The sequence below is a fragment of the Tachypleus tridentatus genome, unplaced genomic scaffold, assembly GCF_004210375.1.
Source record: "Tachypleus tridentatus isolate NWPU-2018 unplaced genomic scaffold, ASM421037v1 Hic_cluster_2, whole genome shotgun sequence".
In the NCBI taxonomy this organism is placed as follows: Eukaryota; Metazoa; Arthropoda; class Merostomata; order Xiphosura; family Limulidae; genus Tachypleus; species Tachypleus tridentatus.
The window spans coordinates 12,597,216-12,614,505 of NW_027467782.1; the positions used below are offsets into that span (position 1 = coordinate 12,597,216).

Below are 17,290 nucleotides of genomic sequence, written 5' to 3' on the forward strand. Positions count from 1 at the left end.
ATTAAAAGTTAGAGTATGGATACTTTCATATTGGTTATATGGTTAGTCAGAATTACCAAACCTATATCAAGAGAGTTAGTTAAATTGTAATGTCCCACCACAAGTATTTATGTATTATGAATCAGTTTTCATAAAGAAAATCCTTACTCATCTTTAGTTAAGTTACAGCAACAGCAACAAATATTGCATTGTAATAACTTGAGTTTTGCGAAAATTAATTTTTTCCACAGTTACATTAAAATGAATATCTTTAAATGATTTTTATAACTAATGTGTAATTCAACTATATTCATCTTTCATAGTTTTGATATAACTTTTTCCCACCAGCCATAATGCAAAATGGCTGGTGCTTTGATCTTATTATCATTACATTTCTCTTTCAATTTATCAAAACTTTTACAACAGTTTCAGTTAAAAGTTCATGTAATCCATGTGTGTTTTAAAGATAAACAGCTTACGATTATATTGTGTATTTCTTTTATATTCTGTAGGTGCTTAAAGCTGCAAAAACTGAGGAACATCATGAAACACCAAAAAAGACAGTGAACCAGACTTTGGAGACTGTACAGTTACTTAGTGAATCTGTTGGAGAGTAATATCTCTCTGACTTACCACCTGCAGAGAGTGAAGTTATAATTATACTTCTTAAAGATCTTGCTCAAGTGGTAAAATATCCTCTTTTACAGGAAGAAAAAGAATTCCTGAGAAGTAAGTTATGTAGTAAATTAGAAAATATAAATGTTGTATAACGAGTTAATGATTTTTGTTTTTTTCAAATCCTGATTTGCAAAAAATGAAAATGCCTTGTTAAAAGAAATTCTTTTAATCTTGTGCTTGTGGAGTTGGGCAGTTAGATTGAACTGTTAATGTGTAATTTTATGCATGTAATAATTGCAAATATACTTTGGGCATCTTCATAAAATTATGTAAGTTATTAGTAAACATTACAAATATGGTGTACACAGAAAATCCAAACTTAGTTATAGAATATTTTTCTAAAAATTTGTCTGTAATGCTACCAATTCAGAGTGATTCAGGCATTAACTAGTCTTGTGTGCAAACTGAATTTCATGTTAACTGTTTTGAAATGGGTCATGGCTCAAAGGCCATGTCATTGTTTTTGTTGACCAACATTCAAAATTTTATTGAACTACTATTTTATGAATTTATCTCCTTAAGTTTAGTATCAAACTGTACATTATAATTCAGATTTTCATATTAAATATTATTTAATTTCTAAATTAAACAGTAAAGTCCAATTTTTGTGTTTTATGTGGTATGTTGAAAACAGCACTGGTTCAAGTTAGATGTTTGTGATATCAAAATACAAAGTCTGTAGTCTTGTATGAATTAGGAATTCAAATTACCAATATTAAAAAGCTACAATATAAAATAAAGACCTTTTATCTTTTCTCTTTGCTGAGAAAACTCTATCTAGTGAATCAAACACGGTGGCCCCCACTCCCCTCTTTCCATATTTGGAAATAGTCCCTAAAATACACTTACTTCTATATGTGAATTGAATAATCAATTAAACACTAAAAATATTTTAGTGATTTTCTCAACAGTTTTTAAATGTAATGGCGTCCTCTCTTTTTCTCTAAATTTAATGTGACTATTTTACCAAATACTAATCTACTAAAATGCAGCCAATGTTACTCTGGCCACCAAATGTCGACTTTAAACTACTTTTCCCATGTTATTCCAAGCAATGTATTCATATACATACATAAATATTACATATAAGGGGATGGACAGAAAAAAGTGACTCCCTTTGAAAATGTTAATTTGTTGTATTTTTTTAGATAACCATTGGACATTTCCCCCACTGCTTACCCCATTTGCTAGGGACATTTCGGGCACTGCTTACCCCGGTTGCTAGGGGCATTTCCCCTAGTGCTTACCCCATTGCTAGGGACATTTTCCCCAGTGCTTACCACTGTAGCTAGGGACATTTACTACACTTCTTACCACCAGTTGCAAGGGACATTTCCTCCACTGTTTACCACAGTTGCGATGGAAAGTTACCCCAATGCTTACCCCCGTTACTATGGACTTTCCCACACTGCTTACCACCCATTGCTAGGGACCTTTACCCCACTTCTTTCCCCCGTTTCTAGGTACATTTCCCCCAGTTCTTACCACCGTTGCTAGGAACATTTCCCTCACTTCTTTCCCCCGTTTCTAGGTACATTTCCCCCAGTTCTTACCACTGTTGCTGGGGACATTTCCCTCACTTCTTACCACCCGATGCAAGGGACAATTCCTACACTGTTTAGGGACATTTCTCCTACTGCTTACCCCCGTTGCTAGGGACATTTTGGACACAGCTTACACCAGTTCATAGGGATTTTTCCCCTACTACTTACCCCATTGATAGGGACATTTACCATCCTAATTTCCCCCCATTGCTAGGGACACTTCCTTCACTGTTTACACCCGTTGAAAGGCACATTCCCCGACTCAATACACTCGGTTACTAGGGACATTTTCCCCACTGCTTACCCCGTTGCTGGGACATTTCCCAAGTGCTTACCCCAGTTACTAGGGACATTTCCGATTCTGATTACCCACTTTCCTAGGAATATTTCCCACACTTCTTACCCCATTGCTGGGAAATTTCCCCACTGCTTACCCTTGTTGCTGGGACATTTCCCCTGTGATTATTCCACTGCGTTGCTGGGTATATTTCCTCCACTGTTTACCCCGTTGCTAGGGACATGTCCGACACTGCTTACCCTCGTTGCTAGGGACATTTCCTATACTGTTTACCACCATTGCTGGGGACTATTCCCTCAGTGGTTACCACTGTTGCTAGGGACATTTACCCCACTTCTTACCACCCCTGTTTCTAGAGACATTTCCCAACCTGTTTACACCATTGCTAGAAAATTAACCCCACTGCTTACCCCGTTGCTGGGTGCCGACACTGCTTACCCTCGTTGCTGGGGACATTCCCCAGTTCTTTCCACGTTACTAGGTGCATTTCCTCTAGTTCTTACCACCGTTGCTAAAGAAATTTCCCCACTGCTTACCTCAGTTTCTAGGGGCATTTCCTACACTGCGTGCCCCATATTCCTAGGAACATTTCCCACACTTCTTACCCGTTGCTGGGGATATATCCGACATTTCTTACCCCATTGTGGGACATTTCCCCACTGTTTACCCCAGTTGCTGGGACATTTACCCCACTTCTTTCCCCCGTTACTAGGTACATTTCCCCCAGTTCTTACCACCCGTTACTAGGGACATATCCCCCACTTCTTACCACCCGTTGCTAGGGACATTTCCTACACTGTTTACAACCATTGCTAGGGACAATTCCTCCACTGCTTACCCTTGTTGCTAGGGACACTTTGGACACTGCTTACACCAGTTCTTGGGGTTCTCCCCTCTGCTTACCCCATTGCTGGGACATTTTCCTGCTACTTTCACCCGTTGTTAGGGACATTTCCTTCACTCTTTCCCCCGCTGAGAGGCACATTCCTCGACTCAATACACCCCCGTTGCTAGGGACATTTCCCAATAGCTTACTCCTGTTGCTGGGGGCATTTCTTGCACTGCTTACCCCGGTTACTAGAGACATTTCCTACACTCTTTACCCCTGCTAGGGACATTTCCGATTCTGCTTACCCCATTACTAGGAACATTTCCCACACTTCCTACCCGTTGCCAGGAAGATTTCCCCTACTGCTTACCTCCGTTGCTAGAGACATTTCGGACAGTCGTACCGCCGTTCATCGGGAAATTTCCCCACTCCTTACCACCGTTGCTAAAACATTTTCCCCATTGCTTACCACCATTGCTAGGGACATTTCTGACACTGCTTACCCTCGTTTTAGGGAAATTTCCCCACTCATGTTAATATAACACTTTTACAAAGAGCAAGAAAAATCATATTAATCTAACACTTGTTTCAAAGAACAAGAAACACTCATGTTAATATAACAATTGTTACAAAGAACAAGAAAGAAAGATGTTAATATGACACTTGTTAAAGAACAAGAGTCACTCATGGTTAAATAACATTTCTTGCAAAGAACAAAAGACACTCGTGTCAATGTAACACTTGTTAAAAGAACAACTCGTCTATATAAAACTTGTTACAAAGAACGAGACACACATGTTAATGTAACACTCGTTACAAAGAACAAGAAACACTAATATTAATGTAACACTTGTTAAAAAGAACAGAGACACACATGTTTACGTAAAACTTACTACTAAGAACAAGAGCACTTGTGTTAATATAGGACTTGTAATAAAGAACAAGACACTCATGTTAATGTAACACTTGTTAAAAAGAACAAGAGAACTCATGTCAATATAACACTTGTTACAAAGAACAACAGACACTCATGTTAATGTAACACTTGTTACAAAGAACAAGACACACTCGTGTTAATGTAACACTTATTACAAAAAAAAACACATGAGAATTCGTGTTTATATTACACATGCTACAAAAAAAAAGACACTCGTGTTAAAAAACACTTGTTTCAATAAAAAAACAAACACGTTATTATAACACTTGTTACAAAGAACAAGAAACACTCATGTAAAGGTAACATTTGTTAAAAAGAACAAAAGGACTCGTATTTATATGACACTTGTCAGAAAGAACAAGAGAAACTTGTTAATGTAACGTGTTACAAATAACACGAGAATTCGTGTCAATATAACACTTGTTACAAAGTACAAGAAAACTCGTGTTAATGTAACACTTTTTACAAAAAATAAGAGGTCGTATTAACATAACACTTCTTACAAAGAACAAGAAAACTTGTGTTAATATAATACTTGTTACAAAGAACAAGAGAATTCGTGTTAATGTAATACTTCTTATCAAGGACAAAAGACACTCATGTTAATGTAACCCTTATTACAATAAAGAGAACTCGTGTTAATATGACACTTTTTACAAAGAGCAAGAGACCCTCATGTTAATATAATACTTGTTCCAAAGAACAAGAGAACTCGTGCTTATATTACACTTGCTAGAAACAACAAGAAACAATCATGTTAATATAACACTTGTTTCAAAGAAGAAGAGACACTCATGTTAATATACACTTATTACAAAGAACGAAAAACAATGATGTTAATGTAACAGCTGTTAAAAAGAACAAAAGAACTCGTGTTAATATAACACTTGTTACAAAGAATAAGAGAACTCCTATTGATATAACACCTATCACAAAGAACAAGACACTCATGTTAGTCTAACACTTGTTACAAAGAATAAGAAACAATCATGTTAATATAACACTTGTTTTAAAAAAACAAAAACACAAACGTTATTATAACACTTGTTACAAAGAACAAGAGACCTCGTGTTTATGTAACACTTGTTACAAAGAACAAAAGAACTCGTGTTTATGTAACACTTCTAACAAAAAACAAGAAACAATCATATTATTCTAACACGTTTCAAAGAACAAGACACTGATGTCAATATAACACTTGTTACAAAGAACATGAGACACTCATGTTAATGTAACACTTGTTACATTTGTAAAAAAGAACAAGACATTCATGTTAATGTAACACTTGTTACAAAGAACAACAAGACACTCGTGTTAATGTAACACTTGTTACAAAGAACAAGAGACACTCATTGTGTTACATGTTAAACACTTGTTACAAAGAACAAGAGACATTCATGTTAATGTAACACTTGTTACAAAGAACAAGAGAACTCATGTTAATGTAACACTTGTTACAAAGAACAAAGAGACACTCATGTTAATATAACACTTGTTACAAAGAACAAGAGACACTCGTGTTAATGTAACACTTGTTACAAAGAACAAGAGAACTCATGTTAATGTAACACTTGTTACAAAAGAACAAAGACACTCATGTTAATGTAACACTTGTTACATAGAACAAGTTAATGTTAATATAACACTTGTTACAAAGAACAAGAGACACTCATGTTAATGTAACACTTGTTACAAAAGAACAAGAGAACTCGTGTCTTTGTAACACTTGTTACAAAGAACAATAACACGTTGAGAACTTGTTTAATGTAACACTTGTTACAAAACAAGAGACACTCATGTTATTGTAACACTTGTACAAAAAAGTAACAACCTAACATTATGTTAATATAACACTTGTTAAAGAAACAAGTGTTAACATTAACATGTTAATGTAAAGAGACAATTTGTTAATATAAAGTGTTAAATTAGAACGAGAAACAATCTTGTTAATGTAACACTTGTTACAAAAAGAACAAGAAACAATCATGTTAATATAACACTTTTTACATTAATGAGTTTTCTTGTTCTTTATAACAACTTGTTACATTAACAAGAGTTCTCTTGTTCTTTGTAACACTTGTTATATTAACATGATGTCTCTTGTTCTTTGTAACAAGTGTTACATTAACATGAGTGTCTCTTGTTCTTTGTAACACTTGTTACAATTAACAAGAGACGAGTTCTTGTTCTTTGTAACAAGTGTTACAAAATATGATCGTGTCTTGTTCTTTGTAACAAGTGTTACATTAACATGAGAGAACTCTAGTTCTTTGTAACACTTGTTATATTAACACGAGTTCTCTTGTTCTTTGTAACAAGTGTTACATTAACATGAGTCTCTTGTACTTGTTGTAACAAGTAACACTCATGTTAATATAACACTTGTTACAAAGAACAAGAGACACTCATGTTAATGTAACACTTGTTACAAAGAACAAAAGAATCGTGTTATAACACTTGTTAACAAAAACAAACAGAAACTCATGTTAATGTAACACTTGTTACAAAGAACAAAAGACACTCATGTTAATGTAACACTTGTTACAAAGAACAAAAGAAACTCGTGTTAATAACACTTGTTAAAAACAAGAAACAATCATGTTAATATAACACTTGTTTCAAGAACAAGAGAACTCATGTTAATATAACACTTGTTACAAAGAACAAGAGACACTCATGTTAATGTAACACTTGTTACAAAGAACAAGAGACACTCATGTTAATGTAACACTTGTTACAAAGAACAAGAAGACACTCATGTTAATGTAACACTTGTTACAAAAAACAAGAGACACTCATGTTAATATAACACTTGTTACAAAGAACAAGAGAGACACTCGTGTTAATGTAACACTTGTTACAAAGAACAAGAGACACTCGTGTTAATGTAACACTTGTTACAAAGAACAAGAGACACTCATGTTAATGTAACACTTGTTACAAAAACAAGAGAACTCGTGTTAATATAACACTTGTTACAAAGAACAAGACACAATCATGTTAATGTAACACTTTTACAAAAGAAAAAGAGACACTTGTTCATGTTAATGTAACACTTGTTATAAAGAACAAGAGAACTCGTGTTAATGTAACACTTGTTAAAAGAACAAGAAACACTCATGTTAATATAACACTTGTTATATTGACATCAGTGTCTCTTGTTCTTTGAAACATGTGTTAGATTAACATGATTGTTTCTTGTTCTTTGTAACAAGTGTTACATTAACATGAATGTCTCTTGTTCTTTCTAACAAGTGTTATAATAACAAGATTTCTCTTGTTCTTTGAAACAATGTTAGATTAACATGACTGTTTTTTGTTCTTTGCAACAAGTGTTACATTAAGATGAATGTCTCTTGTTCTTTGTAACAAGTGTTATATTAAAACGATTTCTCTTGTTCTTTGCAATAAGTATTAACCTAATATTAGTGTCTCTTGTTCTTTGTAACAAGTTGTTACATTAACATGAGTGTCTCTTGTTCTTTGTAACAAATGTTATATTAACATGATTGTCTTGTTCTTTGTAACAAGTGTTACATTAACATGAGTGTCTCTTGTTCTTTGTAACAAGTGTTATATTAACATGAGTGTCTCTTGTTCTTTGTAACAAGTGTTAGATTAATATGATTGTCTTGTTCTTTGTAACAAGTGTTACATTAACATGAGTGTCTCTAGTAACTTTGTAACAAGTGTTATATTAATACGAGTTCTCTTGTTCTTTGTAACAAGTGTTACATTAACATGAACTCTTTACTTTGTAACGTGTAACATGTTAAAACAACACTTGTTCAAAAGAACAAGACACTATGTTCATGTTAATATAACACTTGTTACAAAGAACAAGAGAATCGTGTTAATCTAACACTTGTTACAAAGAACAAGAAGACACTCATGTTAATGTAACACTTGTTACAAAGAACAAAAAAACACTCATGTTAATGTAACAACTGTTAATGTAACACTTGTTACAAAGAACAAGAGACAATCATGTTAATATAACACTTGTTACAAAGAACAAGAGACACTGATGTCAATATAACAAGTGTTACATTAACATGAATGTCTCATGTTCTTTGTAACAAGTTACATAAACACGAGTTCTCTTGTTCTTTGTAACATGTTAGTGTTCATTAACGTGTTTCATGTTCTTTGTAACAAGTGTTATATAAACACGAGTTCTCTTGTTCTTTGTAACAAGTGTTATATTAACATGAGTCTCTCTTGTTCTTTGTAACAAGTGTTACATAAACATGAGTGTCTCTTGTTCTTTGTAACAAATGTTATATTAACATGATTGTCTCTTGTTTTTGTAACAACTGTTATATTAACACGACTTCTTGTTCTTTGTAACAAGTGTTACAGAATATGATTGTTTCTTGTTCTTTGTAACAAGTGTTACATTAACATGAGTGTCTCTGTTCTTTGTAACAAGTTTTATATCAACACGAGTTCTCTTGTTCTTTGTAACAAGTGTTACATTAACATGAGAGTCTCTTGTTCTTTGTAACAAGTGTTAGATAAACATGAGTGTCTCTTGTTCTTTGAACAAGTGTTATATTAATATGATTGTCTTCTTGTTCTTTGTAACAAGTGTTACATTAACATGAGTCTCTTGTACTTTGTAACAAGTAACATGTTAATACAACACTTGTTACAAAGAACACGACACTCATGTTAATGTAACACTTGTTACAAAGAACAAGAGAAGTCGTGTTAATAGAGCACTTGTAATAAAGAACAAGACATTCCTGTTAATGTAACACTTACAAAGAAAAAAACAAAGATACTCATGTTAATCTAACACTTGTTACAAAGAACAAAGAGAACTCATGTTATTGTAACACTTGTTAGAAAAAAACAAGAAACAATGATGTTAATATAACACTTGTTACAAAGAACAAGAGAACTCATGTTAATATAAAACTTGTTACAAAAAGAAGAGACAATCATGTTTATGTAACACTTGTTACAAAAGAACAAAGAACAAGAGACACTCATGTTAATGTAACACTTTTACAAAGAACAAGAGAACTCATGTTAATGTTAACACTTTTATAAAGAACAAGAGAACTCGTGTTAATGTAACACTTGTAACAAAAAAGAACAAGAAACAATCATGTTAATATAACACTTGTTGTATTGACATCAGTGTCTCTTGTTCTTTGAAACATGTGTTAGATTAACATGATTGTTTCTTGTTCTTTGTAACAAGTGTTATAATAACAAGATTTCTCTTGTTCTTTTAACAAGTGTTATAATGCAACAACATTAAGATTTCTCTTGTTCTGTAACAAGTGTTACATTAACATGACTTTCTTTTGTTCTTTGCAACAAGTGTTACATTAAGATTGTCTCTTGTTTGTAACAAGTGTTATATTAAAACGATTTCTCTTGTTCTTTGTAACAAGTATTAACCTAATATTAGTGTCTCTTGTTCTTTGTAACAAGTGTAACATTAACATGAGTGTCTCTTTTCTGTGTAAAAAGTGTTAAATTATAACGAGTGTGTCTTGTTCTTTGTAACAAGTGTTACATTAACATGAGTGTCTCCTGTTATTGTAACAAGTTTTCTATTAATGAGTTTTCTTGTTCTTTGTAACAAGTATTACATTAACACGAGTTCTCTTGTTCTTTGTAACAAATGTTATATTAACATGATTGTCTTGTTCTTTGTAACAAGTGTTACATTAACATGAGTGTCTCTTGTTCTTTGTAACAAGTGTTATATTAACATGAGTGTCTCTTGTTCTTTGTAACAAGTGTTAGATTGATGATGATTCTCTTGTTCTTTGTAACAAGTGTTACATTAACATGAGTGTCTTGTTCTTTGTAACAAGTGTTATATTAACATGAGTTCTCTTGTTCTTTGTAACAAGTGTTACATTAACATGAGTCTTGTACTTTGTAACAAGTAACATGTTAAAACAACACTTGTTACAAAAGAACACGACACTCATGTTAATGTAACACTTGTCTACAAAGAACAAGAGAAGTCGTGTTAATAGAGCACTTGTAATAAAGAACAAGACATTCCTGTTAATGTAACACTTGTTACAAAAAAAAGATACTCATGTTAATCTAACACTTGTTACAAAGAACAAGAGAAACTCGTGTTATTGTAACACTTGTTAGTAACACTTGTTAAAAACAAGAAACAATGATGTTAATATAACACTTGTTTCAAAGAATAAGAGAACTCATGTTAATATAAAACTTGTTACAAAAAAAAGAAGAGACAATCATCTTTATGTTACACTTGTTACAAAGAACAAAAAGACTCATGTTAATGTAACACTTGTTACAAAGAACAAGAAACACTCATGTTAATATAACACTTGTTACAAAGAACAAGAGAACTTATGTTTATGTAACACTTGTTACAAAAAACAAGAGACACTCATGTTAATGTAACACTTGTTACAAAGAACAAGAGAACTCATGTTAATGTAACACTTGTTACAAAGAACAAGAGACACTCATGTTTATGTAACACTTGTTACAAGAACAAGAGACATGTTAATATAACACTTGTTACGAAGAACAAGAACACTCGTGTTAATGTAACACTTTTACAAAGAACACTCATGTTAATGAAACACTTTTTATAAAGAACTATAAAACTCGTGTTAATGAAACACTTGTTAAAAGAACAAGAAACAATCATGTTAATATAACACTTGTTGTATTGACATCAGTGTCTCTTGTTCTTTGAAACATGTGTTAGATTAACATGATTGTTTCTTGTTCTTTGTAACAAGTGTTACATTAACATGAATGTCTTGTTCTTTCTAACAAGTGTTATAATAACAAGATTTCTCTTGTTCTTTGAAACAAGTGTTGATTATAATAACAAGTGATTGTCTCTTGTTCTTTGTAACAAGTGTTATATTAAAACATGACTGTATTTTTTGTTCTTTGCAACAAGTGTTACATTAAGATGAATGTCTCTTGTTCTTTGTAACAAGTGTTATATTAAAACGATTTCTCTTGTTCTTTGCAATAAGTATTAACCTAATATTAGTGTCTCTTGTTCTTTGTAACAAGTGTAACATTAACATGAGTGTCTCTTTCTTGTGTAAAAGTGTTAAATTATAACGAGTGTGTCTTGTTCTTTGTAACAAGTGTTACATTAACATGAGTGTCTCCTGTTCTTATTGTTCCAAGTTTTCTATTAATGAGTTTTCTTGTTCTTTATAACAAGTATTACATTAACATGAGTTCTCTTGTTCTTTGTAACAAGTGTTATATTAACATGATTGTCTTGTTCTTTGTAACAAGTGTTACATTAACATGAGTGTCTCTTGTTCTTTGTAACAAGTGTTATATTAATATGAGAGTTCTCTTGTTCTTTGTAACAAGTGTTACATTAACATGAGTCTCTTGTTCTTTGTAACAAGTAACATGTTAAAACAACACTTGTTACAAAAGAACACGACACTCATGTTAATGTAACACTTGTTACAAAGAACAAAGTGTAACTTGTTAGAACATTAATATAAAGAACAAGACATTCCTGTTAATATAACACTTGTTATAAAAGAACAAGACATTCCTGTTAATGTAACACTTGTTACAAAGAATAAGAGAACTCATGCTAATATAAAACTTGTTACAAAAAGAAGAGACTCATGTTAATGTAACACTTGTTAGAAAGAACAAGAAACAATCATGTTAATATAACACTTGTTACAAAGAACAAGAAACAATCATGTTAATATATCACTTGTTACAAAGAACAAGATACAATTATGTTAATGTAACACTTGTTACAAAAAAACAAGAAACACTCACGTTATTATAACACTTGTTATAAAGAACAAGAGAACTCGCGTTTATGTAACACTAGTTACAAAAAAACAGAGACACCCATGTTTATGTAACACATGTGACAAAGAACAAGAGACATGTTAATATAACACTTGTTACGAAGAACAAGAGACACTCGTGTTAATGAAACACTTTTACAAAGAACAAGAGAACTCATGTTAATGAAACACTTTTATAAAGAACAATAGAACTCGTGTTAATGAAACACTTGTTAAAAAGAACAAGAAACAATCATGTTAATATAACACTTGTTGTATTGACATCAGTGTCTCTTGTTCTTTGAACAATGTGTTAGATTAACATGATTGTTTCTTGTTCTTTGTAACAAGTGTTACATTAACATGAATGTCTCTTGTTCTTTCTAACAAGTGTTATAATAACAAGATTTCTCTTGTTCTTTGAAACAAGTGTTACATTAACATGAATGTCTCTTGTTCTTTGTAACAAGTGTTACATTAAGATGAATGTCTCTTGTTCTTTGTAACAAGTGTTATATTAAAACGATTTCTCTTGTTCTTTTGCAATAAGTATTAACCTAATATTAGTGTCTCTTGTTCTTTGTAACAAGTGTAACATTAACATGAGTGTCTCTTTCTGTGTGTAAAAGTGTTAAATTATAACGAGTGTGTCTTGTTCTTTGTAACAAGTCACATTAACACGAGTGTCTCCTGCTTATTGTTCCCAAGTTTTTTTTACTTTATAACATTAACATGAGTTTCTTGTTGTTTTTGTAACAAATGCTATAGTAACATGATTGTCTTGTTCTTTGTAACAAGTGTTATATTAACATGATTGTCTTGTTCTTTGTAACAAGTGTTACATTAACATGAGTCTCTAGTTCTTTGTAACAAGTGTTATATCAACATGAGTGTCTCTTGTTCTTTGTAACAAGTGTTATATTAACACGAGTCTCTTGTTCTTTGTAACAAGTGTTACATTAACATGAGTGTTTCTTGTTCTTTGTAACAAGTGTTACATTAACATGATTGTGTCTTGTTCTTTGTAACAAGTGTTACATTAACATGAGTGTCTCTTGTTCTTTGTAACAAGTGTTACATGAGTGTCTCTAGATCTTTGTAACAAGTGTTACATTAACATGAGTCTCTTGTACTTTGTAACAAGTAACATGTTAATACAACACTTGTTACAAAGAACACGACACTCATGTTAATGTAACACTTGCTACAAAGAACAAAGAAGTCGTGTTAATAAGCACTTGTAATAAAGAACAAGACATTCCTGTTAATGTAACACTTGTTACAAAAAAAAAAGATACTCGTGTTAATCTAACACTTGTTACAAAGAACAAGAGAAACTCGTGTTATTGTAACACTTGTTAGAAAAAAACAAGAAACAATGATGTTAATATAACACTTGTTTCAAAGAATAAGAGAACTCATGCTAATATAAAACTTGTTACAAAAAAAGAAGAGACAATCATCTTTATGTTACACTTGTTACAAAGAACAAGAGACTCATGTTAATGTAACACTTGTTACAAAGAACAAGAAACAATCATGTTAATATATCACTTGATACAAAGAACAAGATACAATTATGTTAATGTAACACTTGTTACAAAAAACAAGAAACACTCACGTTATTATAACACTTGTTATAAAGAACAAGAGAACTCGCGTTTATGTAACACTAGTTACAAAAAAAAGAGACACCCATGTTTATGTAACACATGTGACAAAGAACAAGAGACATGTTAATATAACACTTGTTACGAAGAACAAGAGACACTCGTGTTAATGTAACACTTTTTACTCATGTTAATAAAACACTTTTATAAAGAACAAGAGAACTCATGTTAATGAAACACTTTTATAAAGAACTATAAAACTCGTGTTAATGAAACACTTGTTAAAAGAACAAGAAACAATCATGTTAATATAACACTTGTTGTATTGACATCAGTGTCTCTTGTTCTTTGAAACATGTGTTAGATTAACATGATTGTTTCTTGTTCTTTGTAACAAACATTAACATGAATGTCTCTTGTTCTGTTATTAATAACAAGATTTCTCTTGTTCTTTGAAACAAGTGTTAGATTAACATGACTGTTTTTTTGTTCTTTGCAACAAGTGTTACATTAAGATGAATGTCTCTTGTTCTTTGTAACAAGTGTTATATTAAAACGATTTCTCTTGTTCTTTGCAATAAGTATTAACCTAATATTAGTGTCTCTTGTTCTTTGTAACAAGTGTAACATTAACATGAGTGTCTCTTTCTGTGTAAAAGTGTTAAATTATAACGAGTGTGTCTTGTTCTTTGTAACAAGTCACATTAACACGAGTGTCTCCTACTTATTGTTCCAAGTTTTCTATTAATGAGTTTTCTTGTTCTTTATAACAAGTATTACATTAACACGAGTTCTCTTGTTCTTTGTAACAAATGTTATATTAACATGATTGTCTTGTTCTTTGTAACAAGTGTTACATTAACATGAGTGTCTTGTTCTTTGTAACAAGTGTTATATCAACATGAGTGTCTCTTGTTCTTTGTAACAAGTGTTAGATTGATATGATTTTCTTGTTCTTTGTAACAATTGTTACATTAACATGAGTGTCTAGTTCTTTGTAACAAGTGTTATATTAATACGAGTTCTCTTGTTCTTGTAACAAGTGTTACATTAACATGAGTCTTGTACTTTGTAACAAGTAACATGTTAAAACAACACTTGTTCAAAAGAACACGACACTCATGTTAATTTAACACTTGCTACAAAGAACAAGAGAAGTCGTGTTAATAGAGCACTTGTAATAAAGAACAAGACATTCCTGTTAATGTAACACTTGTTACAAAAAAAACAAAGATACTCATGTTAATCTAACACTTGTTACAAAGAACAAGAGAAACTCATGTTAATGTAACACTTGTTGCAAAGAACAAAAAACAGTCATGTTAATCTAACACTTGTTTCAAAGAACAAGAGAAATCTTGTTATTATAACACTTGTTACAAAAAAGAACAAGAGACACTGATGTTACAATATAACAAGTGTTACATTAATATGAGTGTCTCATGTTCTTTGTAACAAGTGTTACATAAACACGAGTGTCTCTTGTTCTTTGTAACAAGTGTTCATTAACATAAGTGTCTCTTGTTCTTTGTAACAAGTGTATAAACACGAGTTCTCTTGTTCTTTGTAACAAGTATTACATTAACATGAGTGTCTCTTGTTCTTTTGTAACAAGTGTTTATAACAAATGTTACATTAACATGATTGTCTCTTGTTCTTTGTAAAGTGTTACATTAACATGAGTGTCTCTTGTTCTTTGTAACAAGATTGTTTCTTGTTATATTAACATGACATGTCTCTTGTTCTTTGTAACAAGTGTTATATTAACATGAGTGTCTCTTGTTCTTTGTAACAAGTGTTACATTGATATGATTGTTTCTTGTTCTTTGTAACAAGTGTTACATTAACATGAGTGTCTCTAGTTCTTTGTAACAAGTGTTACATTAACATGAGTCTCTTGTACTTTGTAACAAGTAACATGTTAATACAACACTTGTTACAAAGAACACGACACTCATGTTAATGTAACACTTGCTACAAAGAACAAGAGAAGTCGTGTTAATAGAGCACTTGTAATAAAGAACAAGACATTCCTGTTAATGTAACACTTGTTACAAAAAACAAAGATACTCGTGTTAATCTAACACTTGTTACAAAGAACAAGAGAAACTCGTGTTATTGTAACACTTGTTAGAGAAAACAAGAAACAATGATGTTAATATAACACTTGTTTCAAAGAATAAGAGAACTCATGCTAATATAAAACTTGTTACAAAAAGAAGAGACAATCATCTTTATGTTACACTTGTTACAAAGAACAAGAGACTCATGTTAATGTAACACTTGTTACAAAGAACAAGAAACAATCATGTTAATGTAACACTTGTTACAAAAAACAAGAAACACTCACGTTATTATAACACTTGTTATAAAGAAGAAGAGAACTCGCGTTTATGTAACACTTGTTACAAAAAACAAGAGACACTCATGTTTATGTAACACTTGTTACAAAAACAAGAGACAGTTAATATAACACTTGTTACAAAGAACAAGAGACATGTTAATATAACACTTGTTACGAAGAACAAGAGACACTCGTGTTAATATAACACTTGTTACAAAGAACAAGAGACACTCGTGTTAATGTAACACTTTTACAAAGAACAAGAGAACTCATGTTAATGAAACACTTTTATAAAGAACTATAAAACTCGTGTTAATGAAACACTTGTTAAAAAGAACAAGAAACAATCATGTTAATATAACACTTGTTGTATTGACATCAGTGTCTCTTGTTCTTTGAAACATGTGTTAGATTAACATGATTGTTTCTTGTTCTTTGTAACAAGTGTTACATTAACATGAATGTCTCTTGTTCTTTTAACAAGTGTTATAATAACAAGATTTCTCTTGTTCTTTGAAACAATGTTAGATTAACATGACTGTTTCTTTGTTCTTTGTAACAAGTGTTACATTAAGATGAATGTCTCTTGTTCTTTGTAACAAGTGTTATATTAAAACGATTTCTCTTGTTCTTTGCAATAAGTATTAACCTAATATTAGTGTCTCTTGTTCTTTGTAACAAGTGTAACATTAACATGAGTGTCTCTTTTCTGTGTAAAAGTGTTAAATTATAACGAGTGTGTCTTGTTCTTTGTAACAAGTCACATTAACACGAGTGTCTCCTACTTATTGTTCCAAGTTTTCTATTAATGAGTTTTCTTGTTCTTTGTAACAAGTATTACATTAACACGAGTTCTCTTGTTCTTTGTAACAAATGTTATATTAACATGATTGTCTTGTTCTTTGTAACAAGTGTTACATTAACATGAGTGTCTCTAGTTCTTTGTAACAAGTGTTATATCAACATGAGTGTCTCTTGTTCTTTGTAACAAGTGTTAGATTGATATGATTTTCTTGTTCTTTGTAACAATTGTTACATTAACATGAGTGTCTAGTTCTTTGTAACAAGTGTTATATTAATACGAGTTCTCTTGTTCCTTGTAACAAGTGTTACATTAACATGAGTCTTGTACTTTGTAACAAGTAACATGTTAAAACAACACTTGTTAACAAAAGAACACGACACTCATGTTAATTTAACACTTGCTACAAAGAACAAGAGAAGTCGTGTTAATAGAGCACTTGTAATAAAGAACAAGACATTCCT

At 31.5% G+C, this 17,290-nt stretch overlaps 1 long non-coding RNA gene across 1 annotated transcript in view; it reads left to right on the top strand.

Annotated features, from left to right (window-relative positions):
• The first annotated feature begins 609 nt into the window (after positions 1-609).
• Positions 610-17,290, top strand: part of LOC143243136 (uncharacterized) — a 38,103-nt gene continuing 21,422 nt past the window's right edge. Inside the window, exon 1 of the long non-coding RNA XR_013024009.1 lies at positions 610-708. This is a non-coding gene — a long non-coding RNA (uncharacterized LOC143243136). The remainder of the gene's footprint in view (positions 709-17,290) is intronic.